Below are 22030 nucleotides of genomic sequence, written 5' to 3' on the forward strand. Positions count from 1 at the left end.
TATGAGGTTGATGCTCCCCAAAGATCCCCACACTTTATGATGGCCCCACATTCCCTAACACACAGTTTGATGGCCCCACACACAGATTGACAGCTCCATACTCGTTAATTACATTAAAAAAAGAAAACTTCTCACCTCTTCTCATTCCACCTCTTCTCCAGTATCTGCAGCGTTTGTTCTAAAGCTCTGCACAGCGGGTGCTATGTGGTCACATCGGACCTCAGACACACAGGGTGAATGCCAGCTCCCTGTTCCATCAAAATTTTCAACTAAATATAGATGTAAGTACTGTTGAAAGTGTGATGCCTGGTGGTAGGGGCCTAGTGCAGGAATCGACAACAGGTCCCCCGACTCACAGGCCTTATAGTCCCCATGTGGTCTGCCACTGTTAGCAATACACCCCTGGCTATTATTGGTTGTGTGTGGCAGTACAGCTCAATCCTATTTAGATGAATTGGGCAGGGGTGCAATACCAAACATATCCTACTGGTTCGGCCCAGCATTCATGTGTTTTCAGTGTACAGATCAGAGAAGGTCGCTGCCAGACAACTCTGCTTATCTCCCATGGAACGAAAGGGTCAGGTATCTGTCTCCCTTATATCCTTCAACATCATCTGCCAGCAGAAGCATTTCTATAGTCTGTGCAGTGGTTGCAGCCGCATCCGACACTGGAGCCAAGAGGGGGTTAAAAAGTTTATTTGGCCCATATGAGCACACCAACATTATTAAATACCTGTGATAATTGGGGGCCTTTTAGAAATGTTGCATTGTGACCCTGTAGTTTCAATTTGTGCCACTTTCTGTCTGGAGAATGTTTGGGGGGAGACGGCCAAACAAATTTGATTGTCATCTGATCACACCAATGTCAGTGGAATCAGTCTACTCTTATCTAATCTAATGTGCACAGAGACCTTAACAAGTTTTTTCCTAAAATCACAAGTTATCCCTATCCGAAGTATAGGGAATAACTTGCTAAAGGCTGGGAGTCTGACCGCCAAGACCACCAGCAATCCCATGTGCCAGGCTCAGCGGCTGCGCCGCCGCAAGGTATAACACAGGGCCCTATGTGTGGGGTGCGATGATTCCAGATGTGTGCAATGAACACATCCGGCATCATCACATCTCCATAAGGGGGCGGAGCTTTGGGCAGAGCGAGTTTTCCGCTCCGTCAAAACCGCCGGCCATCCTGAACGTGGACACGTAAAAGACAATGAATGGCGTGGAAGCTGAGCAAGCGCACCACTGCTCCATTTAAGACAAGGATGCAGGGGATCTCTGTGGGTCCCAGCAGTTGGAAATCTAGCAATCAGCAAATTATCCACAATCACATGCACAGGTGATTTGGGAAGTTACCCTTTAACTCTGAATTCCATAATAGGGTGTTTAAAGAGAACACTTCACTAGATTAAAAGTGAACAGTTTTTTCTCTTATTTAATTCCTCAAAAATTCAATTTAAAAAAAAATCTTTTTATTTGGTGCTAATTTTTATGATATTTGCAAAGGGTGTGGCTCACGTGATTCCTCAGGGGCGTGTCTTTAGGATGCTCTGAGTTATTACCCTGTGAGCCACAGCCCCCAGTAAAGACCATAAAAATCAGTACTAAATTAAACCAAGTGGCAGGTTTCAATAATATAAGTAGAATAATAAGGGGAGAAGCGAGAATACAACAATAGCAAAAACTGGACACTTTTGACCTGGTTGCATGTCCTAGTAACAGATTAAAATCTGTGACTACTAGAAATGAGCCGATCAGTTGATTGCCATGCATTTTCCAGATTGCTGCTCGCTGGCCTTAAGAAGCAAAATGCCTCCCATTAAGAAACTATGGTTTTCTCCAAAAAAAATCAACTTGACGTTACAAGTCTAAATAACTGGAGGTGCGTGTGTACGAATTCTCTTCATGGCTTCATAGAAAATAATTCTAGAACAACAAATAAACCCCCATTATAGTATTATCCGGAGCTAGAACCAGACTTTAGCCCTGTGGGAAAACTGGCTTTTGCTATGTTATAAATTCTTTGACTTTGTGGGTGGTATTGGTCAGAACAATGTGAAAAACCACAGCCACGCACATTGTAAGTGACAACTACGGCCATTTCATCCTGCACACACGTAGAATCAGAGGAAAATATATCATAATTTGGGGGGTGAATCAGCCCGAGTCATCTTGATTCAATCTCGATGCAAATAATTGACTTTAATCTTTCCTTTTTTCACATTTTTTTTTACCTTTCTTTCAAGCACACTAATACATTAGCAGATCTCTAAACAGTTTGATTTTTTAAGGTTAATTATTACCCATATTTCCTAGATGAATCAGAATTTAGCCCGAAATACTTCATTCTTTCATGTTCTATTTGTTCTCGAAAGTCTCTGATTGCAATTATTACTTGAAACAAACACAAAACTCACAAAACTCATTGACAAAATCAATAAAACATACCGTAATACAACAAAATGTACTAAAATAATGGAAAATACATAAAAGATACCTGAAATGTTGGAAACAAAAATACAATGTAGAATATTCTAAAGCAGATTGTTCCGAAGAACAGTTTTGGTTAAAAGGATTTTCACGTTTCGGCTGCAGCTTTGGTATCGGATCAATTGTCACATCACTTTCCCTCCATATTTTTTATTCCATAGAGGAGGGAAAAAATGATGTATGACAGCATATAAGACCTTAAAGAGATTTTCCAGTTTATTAAAAAAGAACTTCTATCCAGGCTGCAGTTTCTTTATTTTTTTTAACCCCTTAATGTCACTGATACGCCTTTTAACGGCGACATTTAAGGGTACTTATTCCACAGTGCTGCTTTTTAAAGACACTGAGAAGGGTATAGCGCCCCCAACGTCAGAAAATCTCCGGGGTCTCGGCTACCGGGGGTAGCTGAGACCCCGGAAAACATGATTCGGGTTGGTTTTTACCGTCCCCTGTCACATGATTACCGTTATTCACTGAATAACGGTGATCACAAAAAAGGTCAGATTTTCCGTCCATTTCTCTCTCCTCTGATATGACCTAGCATACTAGACAAGAGAGAAATTGGGTCCCCTGAGCCCACCCGATACCTCCTCCTGGAAGAAAATGGTGGGCACATGCGCAGTGAACCCGCCGACATCTGCCGATCAGTACCCGGGAACAATAGGAGATTTTTTGTGTTGGTTAATTTTGATCACTATGATAGACCCTATCACAGAGAACAAAATAAAAAAAATGGAAATTAACCCCCCCTTTGTCATTCCATTAGTTAGATAAAAATAAAAAAAATAAAATTTTTTATTTTTTACATTCTTTCAGCTAGGGTTAAGGTTGGGGTTAGGGTCGGGGATAGAGCTGGGGTTAGGGTTGTGTTAGTGTTATGGTTGTGTTGGGTTTGGGTTGTGTTGGGGTTAGGGTTGTGTTGGTGTTAGGGTTGTGATGGGGCAATGGGTTAGGGTTGTCTTAGTTATGTTTAAATAAAAATGGAAACGTGTTTTTTTTTATTTCTAATAAAAGACTTTATTCTGGCTGTGTGTTTATTTACATTTGTTCATTACTAATCCGTGGGCTTGATGTCACCAGACAATACAAAGGTGACATAAATCCCACAAATATTACTGTTCTGCCCATCTTAATGTGCAAAGAGTTAATTATCATGTTATTCAAGTTGTGGCCACTGGAGGTCATCAGTTGCCTACTTTTCATGTTGTTTACCAACCTTTCCCTCCTAAGAGCAATGTCTTATGGGTTAGTTCCACCCACATTCTTCTTGTGAAGACAAGCTTCAGTAGCCATTTTTCCTGAGATCTGCAGAGAGGCACACGTGCTCCTGTCTCGCTTACTTTCTTACCCCTGTCCTAACGGATCTCGGTACGTTTATAAAGGTTTAATGCATCTTATGTTTGTGTTAGTATTTAAGCCTTATGCACCTCCTATAGTCAGATATAGTTAGGTTAATGTGTAAATATCGATATTTGCAGATGATACAAAACTATGTAAAGCAGTTAATACAAGAGAAGATAGTATTCTGCTACAGATGGATCTGGATAAGTTGGAAACTTGGGCTGAAAGGTGGCAGATGAGGTTTAACAATGATAAATGTAAGGTTATACACATGGGAAGAAGGAATCAATGTCACCATTACACACTGAATGGGAAACCACTGGGTAAATCTGACAGGGAGAAGGACTTGGGGATCCTAGTTAATGATAAACTTACCTGGAGCAGCCAGTGCCAGGCAGCAGCTGCCAAGGCAAACAGGATCATGGGGTGCATTAAAAGAGGTCTGGATAGACATGATGAGAGCATTATACTGCCTCTGTACAAATCCCTAGTTAGACCGCACATGGAGTACTGTGTCCAGTTTTGGGCACCGGTGCTCAGGAAGGATATAATGGAACTAGAGAGAGTACAAAGGAGGGCAACAAAATTAATAAAGGGGATGGGAGAACTACAATACCCAGATAGATTAGCGAAATTAGGATTATTTAGTCTAGAAAAAAGACGACTGAGGGGCGATCTAATAACCATGTATAAGTATATAAGGGGACAATACAAATATCTCGCTGAGGATCTGTTTATACCAAAGAAGGTGACGGGCACAAGGGGGCATTCTTTGCGTCTGGAGGAGAGAAGGTTTTTCCACCAACATAGAAGAGGATTCTTTACTGTTAGGGCAGTGAGAATCTGGAATTGCTTGCCTGAGGAGGTGGTGATGGCGAACTCAGTCGAGGGGTTCAAGAGAGGCCTGGATGTCTTCCTGGAGCAGAACAATATTGTATCATACAATTAGGTTCTGTAGAAGGACGTAGATCTGGGGATTTATTATGATGGAATATAGGCTGAACTGGATGGATAAATGTCTTTTTTTCGGCCTTACTAACTATGTTACTATGTTACTATGTTACTCTGCATTTAGATAGATGCATTCTTGTATAGAATAGGGCAGTGCTGTTAGAATTACTGTGTAAATGCACTCTGTATAATTCTTGCTGTTATGTCCCAGTTATTTATGTGATTGCACCCTGTATGTGCATATACTGAAATGCTGTTATTCTTTACAGTTTTTCACCAGTCATCCACTATGATCAGTCATCCACTATGATCAGTCATCCACTATGATTATTCACTGAACATCCACTTTGTACATCAACATCATTCACTATTCGATCATCTACTATGAATACTGTCCACCATTGTTGTTCAACGTTATAGTTTTGGTTATCATCACCCTAATAAATAAGACTTAAGCATCAACACAGTCTGTTTACTGGGATGTGGATGAAGGTTTAGCCGTATGTTGGAATCCATACAGCATCCTACGTGGAGGAAGACAGAACAGTGAAAAACGAGACCGCCAGTCGCAGGCGGTGATTGTAAAGTAAGAACAGATTAGTTGCCTTCAGCGAAACTGATAGCCGGTCGCAGGCTGTAGTTGTTCAGACTGTATGGAACCGCTAACACCCACACTGCTTCGCATTCGGGTATCACAGCAGCCGCCATACAGCCGCGGGACTATACTGCAGCCCGCCAAGAGAAGCTACATCATTCCCGCCACGCGGAAGCTCACCGCACCTAGACTCAGCTTCCCGCCAAAACACTCAGCAGTACGCAGCTAAGCGCACAATGTCTCGAAACAGCACATCTTCACTCAAGACGAGGTCACGAGCAAGCTCGAGCAGGTCATCATTAGCAGAGCTGGCTGCTGTCGCTCGTGCTGAAGCTGAAGCAGCCAAAGCGAGGTCCTCCTTTGCCGAGAAAGAAATGCATCTAAAGCTGAGACAAGCAGAGCATGAGGCAGAAAAGGTGCGTTTGCAGGCAGAACAAACTGCACGCCTGCAAGCCGAAACCGCACGTTTGCGGGCAGAGCATGAAGCAGAAAATGCACGTTTGCGGGCAGAGCAAGAAGCAGAAGGTGCGCGCCTGCAAGTGTCTCTAGAAAGACTTATGGTAGACAAAGAGGCAGCAGCCGCAATAGCTAAGGCAGAGTACTTGGAAGCCATGAAGGATCCTGATTATGAGAGACGCAGCAACGTTCTTGGAACAGATCTAGAGCAGCAAGATCCAGCTCAGCGCGTCGCAGAGTACGTTCATCGACACTCCAGCATGGACAACACCCTCGACAGACTACAACGATCAGCCTACGCCGATAATCATCGATCCAACCCCGAACTTCACTACTACAAACAAGAAGACGTCCAAGACAGAGGAGTCGACCACAGCTACCGTTCCACTGAGAAGAAGGTACAGCTCCCACCTCACCTTAAAGAGACATCTTCTTCACCAGAAAGGTACTATGCAGACTGTCCGAAGCCAAGAGCATCTCACAGGTATGGTGATACACCACACACTAGACATGGCTATAACATACCGGCTCGTACCAACACTGATCAAGCCACCATAGACTTAGCAAAGTTCTTTGCCCGCCGAGAACTGGTAACTAAAGGACTTGTAAAGTTCACTGACAAAGCCGAAAACTACAGGTCGTGGCGAGCTTCGTTCCAGAACGCCATTCAGGGACTGGACCTTTCTAGTAGTGAGGAGTTAGATCTCCTGGTAAAGTGGCTTGGAACTGAATCGGTCGAGCATGCTAAAAGACTAAGAGACATTAACATAGAATACCCACACATAGGTTTACGTAAAGTGTGGGAAAGACTTGACGAATGCTATGGGTCCGTAGAAGTAATAGAGAATGCTTTATTCAAAAGAATTGATGATTTCCCTAAGATAGGGCCCAAGGGTTATCAAAGACTTAGAGAATTGAATGATTTATTGATAGAGTTACAGGTCGCCCAGAAGGAAGGTCACTTGGCTGGGTTGGCATTCTTAGACACTGCTAGGGGTGTCAATCCAATAGTACAAAAACTTCCTTACAATCTTCAAGAAAGGTGGATTATACATGGTTCACGGTATAAACAAATTCATAACGTACCATTCCCTCCTTTTGCTGTATTTGTTGAGTTTGTCACCCAGCAAGCCAAGATCAGAAATGACCCTAGTTTTGATTTCACTCTGTCATGCTCCACTACCCCTGGTGTCAAACCCAGTAAGACACCCGTGGCAGTCCATAAAACTGATATTGATTCCACAGGTCCTCCACACAAGACAACTAAGCCCCCTATGGAAGAGAGCAAACCTCAGGATGTCAGTAAGCAGTGTCCTCTACACAGGAAACCACATCCTCTACTAAAGTGCAGAGCCTTCAGGGAGAAGACTTTAGAGGATCGCAAAGGTTTCCTCAAGGAAAACAACATCTGCTTCAAATGCTGTGCTACGACCTCTCACTTCGCCAGGAACTGTGGAGCTAGCGTGAAATGTGCAGAATGCAGCAGCACGGATCACAATACAGCCTTGCATCCTGGACCACCTCCAGGAGTGTTGTCACAAGCAGAGGAGCACGATGAGAAACAGAAGAACACCGATGAAGACACCCCTGCGGTCACCTCTCAATGTACGGAGATCTGTAAGGGACTCAAGGGAGGAAGATCCTGCTCAAAAATCTGCCTTGTCCGAGTCTATCCAACAGGCCACAGAGACAAAGCGCTCAAGATATATGCAATCCTAGATGACCAAAGTAATAGGTCTTTAGCCAAGTCCATCTTCTTTGACAACTTCAGCATTGTAGGCCCCGGTTCTCCCTACTCCCTTAGGACATGTTCAGGTACCGTCGAGACGGCGGGGAGGAAAGCAACCGGATACAAAGTGGAGTCCATGGATGGCCAGACCTGTCTGTCACTACCGACCATCCTGGAGTGCAACCAGATTCCTGACAACAGGTCTGAGATACCGTCACCAGAGGTGGCAACGTATCACCCCCACCTGAAGCGTATAGCCCACCTGATACCTAAGTTGGAACCAGAAGCGCCAATAGCTTTACTTCTGGGAAGAGATATTCTACGAGTCCACAAGACTAGAGAATATATCAACGGCTCACTGAATGCTCCATACGCGCAGAGGCAAGACCTTGGATGGGTCATTGTAGGAGATGTCTGTCTAGGAGGAGCACACAAGCCGGTCTCAGTCAACAGTATGCTTACCAGCACACTAGAAAATGGACGTCCATCTCTCTTCCAGCCGTGTCACAATAGTCTGCTGGTAAAGGAACTACCGAGCAGCACTCCCCTACCTTGCCCTTTCTCAGTTCCTATCAACGAAGACCACGCCTGTGAAGTTGAACAAGACCACATAGGATGTACAGTCTTCCACAGGACGAAGGAAGACAACAAGGTAGCGATGTCTATAGAAGACAAGATATTCCTGGACATCATGGACGAACAAATAGTCAAGGATATGGCAAATAGTTGGATCGCACCTCTACCATTTCGACCTCAGAGGAGACGCCTACCCAACAACAAGGAATTGGTCTACAGCAGATTCATCTCCCTAAGACACAAGCTTCAGAAGTCACCTGAGACGAAGGAACATTTCTTCACCTTCATGGGAAAGATATTCCAGAACAACCACGCAGAGATTGCACCTGCACTTCGACACGGAGAGGAGTGTTGGTACCTGCCCATCTTCGGAGTGTACCATCCTAAGAAGCCAGGTCAAATTAGAGTGGTATTCGACCCAAGTGCCAAATGCGAAGACGTGTCATTGAATGATGTCTTACTGTCGGGCCCAGACCTCAACAACAGACTTCTGGAAGCATTACTCTGTTTCCGTAGAGATTCAGTGGAATTTATGGCCGACATACAACAGATGTTCCACTGTTTTCTCGTCAAAGAGGAACACAGAAACTACCTGTGGTTCTTCTGGTACCGTGACAACGACCCGGACGAGGACATCGCAGAGTACCGGATGCGGGTACACATCTTTGGGAACAGTCCTTCCCCAGCGGTCGCAATCTACGGCCTCCGACATTCTGCCAAAAAGGGTGAAGAAGAGTATGGCTCGGACGTCAGGTCCTTTGTGGAAAAGGATTTTTACGTGGATGACTGTTTGAAGTCCACACCGACAAGTGAGGCCGCAATCAGTCTACTAAAGAGGACTCGTGACATGCTCGCTCAGTCTAACCTAAGGTTACACAAGATTTCTTCCAACAGCCGAGAGTTGATGGAAGCCTTTCCCTCTGAAGACTATTCCAGCGATCTAAAGGATTTAGACCTCAGCATCGACCCCCTTCCTATGCAGCGGAGACTTGGATTGCTGTGGGACCTGAAGACAGATACCTTCACCTTTCAGATCAGCAAGGATGAGAAACCCTTCACGCGCAGAGGAGTTCTTTCCTTCGTGAATAGTTTATACGACCCCTTGGGGTTCGTAGCTCCAGTAACCATCCAAGGAAAGCTGATGCTCAGGGACTTCACCCAAGACACTACTGGTTGGGATGATCCACTTCCAGCGGGAAAGGCTGACCTGTGGGCAGAGTGGAGGAAGTCTCTTGAAGCCCTGACCAACCTTCGTGTGAAACGATCGTATGCTCCTGTGCCATCCACAGAGGTCAAAACGCAAACATTTTGTATTTTCTGTGATGCATCAGTCAAAGCGATTGCAGCAGTAGCGTACCTCAAATCCACAGACGTAAGCGGACAATGCCATATCGGGTTCGTTATGAGCCGGACGAAATTGGCGCCACTTCGTGAACACACGATACCCAGACTGGAACTCTGTGCTGCTGTCCTCGCAGTTGAGTTGGCCGAGCTGGTCTCGGATGCGATGGGCCTGAAGATCGGGGATGCAGAGTTCTACACCGATAGCAAGGTGGTACTGGGGTACATCTGTAACGAGACACGACGCTTCTACGTCTACGTCAGCAACCGGGTACTTCGGGTAAGAAGATCCACCGACCCTAATCAGTGGCACTACGTACCTACTCATCACAATCCTGCGGACCACGCGACTAGATCCGTTGCACCCAGTCATCTGAAGGACACTTCATGGTTCACAGGTCCTACCTCTTTGTACCGTTCGATGTCCCAGATCAACAGGCCTGAAACTTTCGAACTAGTGGGTCCAGACACAGACGAAGAGATCCGACCTCAAGTGTCTGCTCTACATACAGAGATTTCAAGCTGCCACATCGAATCTCACCGGTTCAGCAGGTTCTCCACCTGGAAGTCACTTGTTCGAGCTATTGCTTGTCTATTTCTTGTAACCCAGTCCTACAAGACAGCACTTTCTAGTGATTCTGGAGATCCATCCATCCTTACTCCTGCAATGTTACTCACACAGAAAACCTGTGTCCCGAAAGCTCCACTCAGAGAATTCAATGACAAAGACCTCTACAGACGACAATGGAGGCAAGTACAAAGCGTGTCCAACGTCTTCTGGAATAGATAGAGGAAACAGTATCTCTCCACTCTGCAAAGCAGGACAAAGTGGCAGAAAGACCGCTCAAACATTCAATCTGGCGATGTTGTACTCGTCAAAGACAGTTGGCCACTCGGCCTAGTCATTAAGACCCTGCCCAGTAAAGATGGGAAAGTGCGGAAAGTAGAGGTCAGAGTGTGCAAGCTTGGAGAAAACAAACTGTTCCTCAGACCCGTTACCGAGCTTGTATTATTATTTTCCCCAAAAGAACCTAATTGTGGCATCTGTTGACGCCAAGCGGGGAGTGTTCTGCCCATCTTAATGTGCAAAGAGTTAATTATCATGTTATTCAAGTTGTGGCCACTGGAGGTCATCAGTTGCCTACTTTTCATGTTGTTTACCAACCTTTCCCTCCTAAGAGCAATGTCTTATGGGTTAGTTCCGCCCACATTCTTCTTGTGAAGACAAGCTTCAGTAGCCATTTTTCCTGAGATCTGCAGAGAGGCACACGTGCTCCTGTCTCGCTTACTTTCTTACCCCTGTCCTAACGGATCTCGGTACGTTTATAAAGGTTTAATGCATCTTATGATTGTGTTAGTATTTAAGCCTTATGCAGCTCCTATAGTCAGATATAGTTAGGTTAATGTGTACTCTGCATTTAGATAGATGCATTCTTGTATAGAATAGGGCAGTGCTGTTAGAATTACTGTGTAAATGCACTCTGTATAATTCTTGCTGTTATGTCCCAGTTATTTATGTGATTGCACCCTGTATGTGCATATACTGAAATGCTGTTATTCTTTACAGTTTTTCACCAGTCATCCACTATGATCAGTCATCCACTATGATCAGTCATCCACTATGATTATTCACTGAACATCCACTTTGTACATCAACATCATTCACTATTCGATCATCTACTATGAATACTGTCCACCATTTTTTGTTCAACGTTATAGTTTTGGTTATCATCACCCTAATAAATAAGACTTAAGCATCAACACAGTCTGTTTACTGGGATGTGGATGAAGGTTTAGCCGTATGTTGGAATCCACACAGCATCCTACGTGGAGGAAGACAGAACAATTACCCCACTTGCTACCGCTACAGGGCCAGTGCGAAGAGCAGGGCAAAGCTCCAGAATTGGCACATCTAATAGATGTGCCTTTTCTGGGCCGCTGTGGCTGCTATTTTTAGGCTGGGGGTTCTATATCCATGGCCCCATACCAGCCTGAAATACCAGCCCCTAGCTATCAGCTTTAGCTTGGCTGGTTGTCAAAAATGGGGGGGACCCCACACCATTTTTTTTAAATTATTTATTTATAGCACAGGTGGCGGATGATGAATACTCCCATCAGCCACCACCTGCTCACACTGTTATTAGCGGCAGCAGGTGTATGCTGATGAGAGTAATACTCCCAGCCTGCTGTCATTGTTATGAGTTGAATTCAACTCTCATGTTTCTCCCCTGCTTGCGCTGATTGCCAGCAGAGCAGGCGAGAATGATGAGAGCGGTCTTCAGCGCCTGGCGTTGTGGAACAGCGCTAACTGTACAGCTGCGTCTCAAACGCCAGTGCATGTGGCACTGATGCGGCACATGGGTGGCACACGGTTGCCACATGTGTGCTACAAGTGTTACACATACGGACATCTCCGGTACGATTTTTCCCAGTACCGGAAATATCAGTAATTGTGAAGTCGGCCTTAGTTGGTTGTTTCTACGGTTACTGAAGTTCAATTATCAGCATTTCATATGTTTTTACACTTTTATTCACCAATACATCAAATTTATGCAAAGACTCAATATTTACAATGCTAACCTTTATTTTTCAAGACTTCTGCCCTTCGCCCTGGCATTTGGATTTCGGCTTCAGGGCCAAATACTGACTGATTACCACCAATTCTTGTCTCATCAGTGCTTGGAGTTTATCACAATTTCTGTACTTTTCTTCTCAGGTGCAATCATTCTTTTAGATGTCCCAAACAGTCTGCAGGGGGCTTCATCAAAGAAAATAACTTTACAGGGATTGGACTGCAGAGGACGTAAAGTTTTGCACAGGTAATGTGACCCATCGAAAACTGCAGTCACATTCTGCAACTCCTAGTGCCTTTAACTGCTCCCTACAAAACTCTTTGGACTTTGTGTACTTCCATACAGGCTTTACGCAAATTTGTCATGTGCATTAGGCCAATGTAGACATTAACATTTATTAATACGTTTAGCCATTTATCTCAAGTGCGGACTTTCCATTGGTGCAAGCTGTGCACAGGGAACTCAGAGGTAAGGAGGTCCATTTGAGGTGGCTTGGTGCATTATGGTGAGCTATTGCACTGTTAAGTGCCCATACTTTGTTCTTACATAGGGACGTTCTTATCTCTTTTTCCGCCAATGCAATATCCAACAACCTTTACACAAAATAAGGTTAGGGCTTTACAACCATCGCAGGATTATAGGAAACACTATGCAACCTCAGCAAAAGGTGTTCTTGCCCACCAAGCCGATTTCAAGCAGCATGGCATTCCAAAGAGCCCTTGTGGTCTAAAAGAAGAAGAAGAGGTGGAGATTAGTGATGAGCGAATTTGTTGCTCAGGTTTTCCCGAGCTAGCTCCGGTGGTCTCCGAGTATTGGTGACTGCTCGGAGATTTAGTTTTTGCTGACTTAGCTGCATAATTTACGGCTGCTAGCCAGCTTGATTACATGTGGGGATTCACTAACAACCAGGCAACCCCCACATGTACTCAGGCTGGCTAGCAGCCGTAAATCACGCAGCTTGAGTCAGCAAAACCTAAATCTCCACGCAGTCACAAATAGGGTTGAGCGACTTTTAGTTTTTTAAGGTCGAGTCGGGTTTCGCGAAACCCGACTATCTCAAAAGTCGAGTCGAGTGAAATCGGCCGATTATCGTGAAAAGTCGGGGACCGACCGAAACACGAAACCCAATGCAAGTCAATGGGGAAGCATAGTCGGCAGTGAGTGGAGGCCAGGAAAACACCTACAGTGTCCATTTTAATGGAAAAAACATCCATTCTTGGTACTGAAGCTTGTCAATCGTAATTTACCTTATAATAATAGTTAGGCATTGGACATTAGGGGTCATTTGACTAAAGTTGTGGGGGGTATGGCTGGGTCAAGTATTTAGTGGGCCCAGGAAACGTGGACCACGTCACAGCAGTGGAGCAGGGAGAGGTAAGTATTTCAACTTTGCAAGTGCTGTGATCCTGAGCAAGCAGGGGGGGCCCACTCGTTCACATTGGCACTGGCACAGGGCCCCTCAAAGTACGGCAGTGTGTTTGCACGGCGGGGGCGCCTCCCACTGGCAGCAACACTTTTGAGTACTATGAGGGGCCCTGTGCCAGTGATGTCACCAACGAGTATTCCCCCCACGTGATGAAGGAACCTGCACTTTCATCTGCACCTTCCTCTTTGTCCCCGTGTAAGGTAGAATAGTATGCGGGAAGGGGAACCTCACTTTCAGCAGGGTCAGAATCTGGCTGTGTAGCGTGCAAAGGGAATGTAGCGGTCTGGGTCAATGTACCAGCACACTCATCTAGCACTGGCTGGGCAATGGGCAGGATGAGGAGGAAGCACGGATACAGTCCCAAAAACAAAAGTAGACTAAAAGCAGTTCAAAATTGGTAACAGGACTAAACAGGCGGCATTGCTTTGATCAGTGGATGACAACTGTAATGAGAGGCTGACACAGTGAGTAGGCCCAAATCAGTAAGTAGTCTAAATGCAGTTCAAAATTGGTAACAGTAGTAAACAGGCGGCACTGCTTTGTTCAGTGGAGGAGAACAGCAAGGAGCGGCAGACACTGTTAGTAGGCCCCAACCAAACTAGTAGGCCAAATGCAGTGTAATATTAACAACTACTTACCGAGAGCCTGAAAATGGAAGTTCAGGACAGGAAACCAGGAGAACAGCAAGGAGCGGCAGACACCGTTAGTAGGCCCCAACCCAACTAGTAGGCCAAATGCAGTGTTATATTAACAACTACTTAATGAGAGCCTGAAGATCAAAGTTCAGGACAGGAAACCAGGAGAACAGCAAGGAACGGCAGACACCGTTAGTAGGCCCCAACCAAACTAGTAGCCCCACTGCATTTGTTCCATTTAACAACTATTTAACAAGAGCCTGAAGATAGAAGCTCAGTAAAGGAAACCAGGAGAACACCTTGGAGCGGCTGACACTGTTAGTAGGCCCCAACCAAACTTGGAGCCCCACTGCATTTGTTCCATTTAACAACTATTTAACAAGAGCCTGAAGATAGAAGGTCAGGAAAGGCAACCTGGAGAACACCTTGGAGCGGCAGACACTGTTAGTAGGCCCCAACCAAACTAGTAGCCCCACTGCAGTTTTAAAATTCCGATAGGCTGAAAACCTGACAATTGCAGGTCATTTTTTTTAAGAGGACAGCTGTATTGAGTGGCACAGACAGGCACTGCTAGTAGGCCTTACACCACAAAGTTGGCTCGATGCAGGTTTAAAAAAGGTTACGTGGGTACACAGGCAGCATTGGTGTGGTCAGTGGCCTTGCTGTGCTCTTTTTGTGTCTTGAAGTTTCTTGGTGGTGTGAACAGGTTTCTACAGACTTGTTCACTGTGCAAGCAGCCCATGTGTTTTTGGTTCTATAATTGTTCTCTTGTTTCTACAAGACTGGGGAGTCCACCACTCCTCTGTGGGCCATTTGCACTAAAGCTGTTCCATCCTGCATGTCCACATGGATATTTTCTCTCTGAACCCTGCTTATACAGGTACTATACAGATGATCAGGTTTTTAAATACATCAGATAGGGATTATATGCATTAGATAGGACTGCTCTATTATGGGTATACCTTGGCGATTGGTGGAGCAGCTTAATATACATTTTTTTGCAAAAAAACGTATTAACTAAATACCCTGTATTTTTTTCATTTTTTGACTAGCACTTGCTCATTTACTGTGACTTCTTTACAAGAGAGTATTTTTGACCTTGCTGTGCTCTTTTTGTGTCTTCAAGTTTATTGGTGGTGTGAACAGGTTTCTACAGACTTGTTCACTGTGCAAGCAGCCCATGTGTTTTTGGTTCTATAATTGTTCTCTTGTTTCTACAAGACTGGGGAGTCCACCACTCCTCTGTGGGCCATTTGCACTAAAGCTGTTCCATCCTGCATGTCCACATGGATATTTTCTCTCTGAACCCTGCTTATACAGGTACTATACAGATGATAAGGTTTTTAAATACATCAGATAGGGATTATATGCATTAGATAGGACTGCTCTATTATGGGTATACCTTGGCGATTGGTGGAGCAGCTTAATATACATTTTTGTGCAAAAAAAAACGTATTAACTAAATACCCTGTATTTTTTTCATTTTTTGACTAGCACTTGCTCATTTACTGTGACTTCTTTACAAGAGAGTTTTTTTGACCTTGCTGTGCTCTTTTTGTGTCTTCACTTTTTGATCATTGTTTGTAAATGCAGGATGCAGATTTTTGGAATGATTAGGTGACATAAAAGAACATTATAAATGAAAGAAATCTTCATGCTGTACATGACAGAGTATTGGAGGATTTAGGCCATTTTCACACATTTACTTCAGTGTCACTTGACATAAGAAAGCAACCTATTAGATTATGTCAACAATTGGCAGATACTGGATAAACCAAGCATGGCCTCCACCCAGATGTCTTTTGTACCTGGGCTGATCATATTCTTTCCACTCACAATAGACTTGTGTTTAAGGAGAAATCTTCATCTCCATATGACTAGACAGTGACTTATGCCATTATCTATGGAAGGAGGAGGAACCTCATTCTCATGGCCATGGTGTCCATATAAGACTGATGGGTCATTGCAGTCATTTGTGATGTGGATCTTTACTACAAGGTCTTTTCTCTAGGAGTTGAGTGCAGAGACTTCACGAATTGTGAGATTGCAGCTCGTCCTACGACGGATCAAAATCTACTTGAGGAGACTAATAGCACTACAACCACTGGTGTTTCTGCTGTTGTAGCCGAAGCTACTCTCATCTGTTCTGGGAAGCGCAGTGGATACCAGGACGATGAAGGAAGCAGGGAGGCATAAGAAGAGGAGGCCGCACAGCCCGGACGAGGAGAGGAGTCCGAACAGGCGGCACTGCAAACGGCGAAGTTCAAGCTCCGACGGCAGCAGTGGGGACTCCCCGGCGGCCGGGAGAAGGAGCAGGTCTCCAGGGAAACGGGAAAGGTCTCATATAAAACGAAGCAGATCTCCAAGGAGTAGGAGGCAAAGAAGTGAAAGCCCTCCTCATTTTCCTGTGAAAATAAAACATGAAAGAGACGAGAACCCGCACAGAATTCATGATGACCGGCTGCCCACACACAGGAACCGACATAGAGACCAAACTAATAGAAGCCGGAACAACATGTCCAGACACCGAGAAAGGGAGCGGGAGGAAAACCATTTCCGGGAGCAAAGAGCAGAAAGAGAATTCCATAATGACAGGAGGAGAGAAAGAAGACAAAGAGAAGAGCAAGAAGGAGGAGAGCAAGGGATGGAGTCTGATAGTACTACTAATAAGAAAGAAGCACCAAACTTTGAACTTTCTGGAGCATTACTTGAAGACACAAATACCTTCCGAGGTGTGGTAATAAAGTACAGTGAGCCGCCTGAAGCTCGCGTACCGAAGAAGCGTTGGCGATTATATCCTTTCAAGAATGAGGAGTCTCTCCCAGTCATGTACATCCACAGACAGAGTGCGTACCTGCTGGGCAGGCAAAGGCGGATTGCTGATATTCCTATAGATCATCCTTCCTGCTCCAAACAACATGCAGTCTTGCAGTACAGAATGGTGGCATTTACCCGGGCAGATGGAACAACAGGTCGTCGGGTCAGACCATACATTATTGATCTGGGGTCTGGAAATGGCACATACCTCAACAACCAAAGAATTGAGCCACAGCGGTACTATGAACTAAAAGAAAAAGATGTACTGAAATTTGGCTTCAGCAGCAGGGAATATGTAGTTTTACACGAATCGTCAGATACTTCGGAAGTGGACAAGAAGCAGGATGATGATGACGACGAGGTGGATGATGAGGTCGATGAGGGGACAGAAGGCTAACAAGCATGCCCATTGGACCAGTCATATCTGATGTGAAATCTGTTTTTCTGGGGAGCATCTGTAAATCCCTGCCTCATTATGTCAGTAAGATCATCCGGGACTAGTGGCATCGGTGTGCATTGTTTCCAATCCTCAAGTGTAATTAAACAGCGTTCCTGTGAACTGTGACCTCTGAGACATTGTCTTTGTAATACTGCTGTTTATATTCTGTAAATTTATAACTCTGTATATGTTTCATTTATCTAATTTATATATACAGTACAGAGCAAAATATAACACCTTCTCATTTAAAGAAATTTCTGTATTTTCATGACTAGGAAAATTGTAAATTCACACTGAAGGCATCAAAACTATGAATTAACAAATGTGGAATTTTATACTTAATAAAAAAAAGTGTGAAACAACTGAAATTATGTCTGTAACCCCAACCGTAACTGTATCCCTAACCCTAGCCCCAACCCCAACCCTAGTTCCACCCCTAACCCTAGCCCTAACCCTAGCCCTAACCCTAACCCTAACGGAAAAATGGAAATAAATAAATTTTTTTATGTTTCCCTAACTAAAGCGGTGATGAAAGGAGGTTAGCTTTACTTTTATAGCGGGTTTTTTTAGCGGATTTTTATGATTGACAGCTGTCACACTCTAAAAGACGCTTTTAATTGCAAATAATATTTTTTGCGTTACCATATTTTGAGACCTATAATTTTTCCATATTTTGGTCCACAGAGTTACGTGAGGTCTTGTTTTTTGCGGGACGAGTTGTTGTTTTTATTGGTACCATTTTCAGGCATGTGACATTTTTTGATCGCTTTTTATTCCGATTTTTGTGAGGCAGAATGACCAAACACCAGCTATTCACGAATTTCTTTTTTGGGGGGGCGTTTATACCATTCCACGTTTGGTAAAATTGATAAAGCAGTTTTATTCTTCGGGTCAGTATGATTAAAGCGATACCTCATTTACATTTTTTTTATGTTTTGGCGCTTTTATACAATAAAAACTATTTTATTGAAAAAATTATTTTTGCATCGCTTTATTCTGAGGACTATAACTTTTATTTTTTTGCTGCTGATGCTGTATGGTGGCTCGTTTTTTGCGGAACAAGATGACGTTTTCAGTGGTACCATGGTTATTTATATCCATCTTTTTGATTGTGTGTTATTCCACTTTTTGTTTTGTTCGAGGCCAAAAAACAACGCTTTATTATCATACCGCCGTTTTTTTTACGGTGTTCACTGAAGGGGTTAACTAGTGGGACAATTTTATAGGTCGGGTCGTTACGGACACAGCGATACTAAATGTGTACTTTTATTGTTTTTTTTTATTTAGATAAAGAAATGTATTTATGGGAATAATATATATATATATATTTTTCTTTATTTAGGAATTTTTTTTTTATTTTTTTTATTTTTTTTTACACATTTAAAAAATTTTTTTTTACTTTGTCCCAGGGGGGACATCACTGTATATTGACTGATCAGCGATCTGACATGCAGGGCTCCTGGCTTACCAGTGCCTGCTCTGAGCAGGCACTTGATAAGCCACCTTCCTGCAGGACCCGGAAGTAGCCCTGTGGCCATTTTGGATCCGAAGCCTGCAGGGAGGAGACGCTCGGTACAAGGTGAGCACATTGCCTTGTACCGATCGTCTCAGGGAAGCCTGCAGGGAGCCCGCTCCCTGCGCGATGCTTCCCTATACCACCGGAACACCGCAATCATGTTTGATCGCAGTGTGCTGGGGGTTAGTGTGCCGGGAGCGGTCCGTGACCGCTCCTAGCACATAGTGCCGGATGTCAGCTGCGATAGTCAGCTGACACCCAGCCGCTATCGGCCGCACTCCCTCCGTGAGCATATGACGTACTATCCTGACACTGCGAATTAAGTCCCAGGTCACCTTGACGGGATAGTCATATGGGATTAAGGGGTTAAAGCTTTCCAAGTATTTGATAAATGAATTTTGTGACAATGTGACAATGATTAAGACATCAAGTCAAAACGCGTCGGAATAACGCTGCCACTCCATGAACTTTTTATGCGTGATGCTGTGTAATACTTTGAGTGGTTTACCATTATCTACATTTTAAATATGGAGAAATAATTAAGAATTTTTACTTGAATTTCCTGCTGGATTTATCGTATTTTTTTGTGACAATGTTGATCGTGGCAGTGGAAGCAATCATGGTCATATGAGAAGTTGTATTACACTTAATATGACTATCTTAGATAGTCGCAATTATATATTGTTTGAGTATAACAGCTCAGGTATTTAACAATTTTATTTAATGTCATTATCAAGTTGTAGGGATGTTCCAGAGTCTAAATCCACGTAGCCTCATTTTATAATGGGAGTCGGCTAGTGTCACCCGCTCTTCTGTTTACCTGAAGTTGGCACTTTGCCGCCAGGTGTTTTACTCTGTAGGCCTCATCTATGGAACCAGGCATGTCACAGACATAGCTTACAATACATGCAGTCACATGGGGCACGCTGCACAATACAGGCATTCATTGTGGAATTGGGGGCCTAATGGATGGAAGTCAAGCTGGAAAGAAGATTGTTTCGCCACTACTGATCCTCAGATGCAATTTTCAGATACTGCGAAGGACAGGCATAGTTTAATTAAAGAAAAATATATTTTTGTTTAACTCATTCCTCGACCTGTAGTCAATGTGTTCACATGGCCTATTTGGTGAGGTGTCAATATGGGTATTTAAGTCAAATCAGGAGTGAGAAAAATGCACCACTTCAGCAGTTTAATGAGTTGTTGAGGAAAAGTATAATTATAAACACTCAACGTGTGCACATAGCCTTAAAGAACAACATTGATGGCTGGCTGACCCAAGCAATTATGGGGAATCCAAATCTTTTATAAAATTGGAGGGGACCAAGATTTGCCTTTTCCCTACTACATATATCACATCACAGGGACAATTTATCACTACAAATGCTGAAAGGGAGAGATTCTTGGCTTTAAGAACTCCTTCATTTTAACATGCCTACAAGACTTTCCACATTCGTACATCCCTGTTGGACGGTAGGGAATTGTACCAACCCGAGTAATAAAATATTCCCCGAATAATAATATTGCTTCACACCAAAAGGTCATTAAATTTGGGGCCTTTTTCACAATTAAACTAGGGCTTTTACTAATTGTTTAATGTGGTCCAATTTGAGTACCTCTAAATATTTGCAAACTGTTGAACAATCCAATTAAGTCACCATAGATATGTTGGGAAATAAACAAAAAGGCCACGGCTGGCCACACACATTAGCTGACTCTCTGCCAGTAGCCATCTCATCTGATATACACAGGAGGACTTGCTTGGCCAGTGTGCTCTGAGAAAGCCCTGGGTTCAGGGGAACAAATGATCAGCACCCTCACACAGGAAGCTGAACTTGGCGACATGGTCTTGTTCAGTCATATATCCGGAATGTTCGATATGTAAAGATGCATTAAATTTATCCTTCTGTCTAGAGCAGTTGCTACACAACTTTACACAGTCGCCATTAATAATTCTCACTTTAATGTATTTGGCTGTGATCAGGGGGAACGGGTTGTTGTGCAGCGTTTTAAAAGCAGTAAAAATAGACAAAATAGGAAAACATTTGCTCTTTAAGAAAAGTTTGTAAAATGAGAGCAAGGATTTTGCAATATATTTTTTTTAAATGAATGTTGTGCAGAACAATCAGCAATCACAAGTATTCAAGTCCAAGCGTCCTTCCATTCACGTGTTGGGCAGGACCAGTAGTGCTGAAGAACCACCCAACACTTGGGATACAGATGTCCGTCCTCATTCTGGTCAGATTTCCCAAATAGGATGGCTTTAAGAAATCATGCTCATCTATCATCATCACTGAGAAATCCTAGCTGTGCAATTTACCAGTGTTTTAAAAAAAATAAGTCTCCACAGACAGGAAAACACAGTTTAGGAGGAAGATGTGTTGGCCTGATCTTGTGTCCAAGTGCCTCTAAATATTACTTTACATTTTATGGGTCATTAATACTAAGGGTGCCACCAATAATGTGTCCTGTTGACGCCATGTCTTTTTTTCCCCCCCAGAATTCATCAATATATTTTCAATGGTGCCATTTTGGGGTAAACAAAACTTTTTGATCATTGTTTGTAAATGCAGGATGCAGATTTTTGGAATGATTAGGTGACATAAAAGAACATTATAAATGAAAGAAATCTTCATGCTGCACATGACAGAGTATTGGAGGATTTAGGCCATTTTCACACATTTACTTCAGTGTCACTTGACATAAGAAAGCAACCTATTAGATTATGTCAACAATTGGCAGATACTGGATAAAACAAGCATGGCCTCCACCCAGATGTCTTTTGTACCTGGGCTGATCATATTCTTTCCACTCACAATAGACTTGTGTTTAAGGAGAGATCTTCATCTCCATATGACTAGACAGTGACTTATGCCATTGTCTATGGAAGGAGGAGGAACCTCAATCTCATGGCCATGGTGTCCATATAAGACTGATGGGTCATTGCAGTCATTTGTGATGTGGATCTTTACTACAAGGTCTTTTCTCCAGGAGTTGAGTGCAGAGACTTCACAAATTGTGAGATTGCAGCTCGTCCTACGATGGATCAAAATCAACTTGAGACTAATAGCACTGCAACCACTGGTGTTTCCGGCGTTGTGGCCGAAGCTACTCACCTGTTCTGGGAAGCACAGAGGATACCAGGAAG

At 43.7% G+C, this 22030-nt stretch overlaps 1 pseudogene; it reads left to right on the top strand.

Annotated features, from left to right (window-relative positions):
• The first annotated feature begins 16283 nt into the window (after window positions 1-16283).
• On the top strand, window positions 16284-17555 carry LOC138680949 (smad nuclear-interacting protein 1 pseudogene; annotated as a pseudogene).
• Window positions 17556-22030: the final 4475 nt, after the last annotated feature.

Source organism: Ranitomeya imitator, chromosome 5 (assembly GCF_032444005.1).
Source record: "Ranitomeya imitator isolate aRanImi1 chromosome 5, aRanImi1.pri, whole genome shotgun sequence".
In the NCBI taxonomy this organism is placed as follows: domain Eukaryota; kingdom Metazoa; phylum Chordata; class Amphibia; order Anura; family Dendrobatidae; genus Ranitomeya; species Ranitomeya imitator.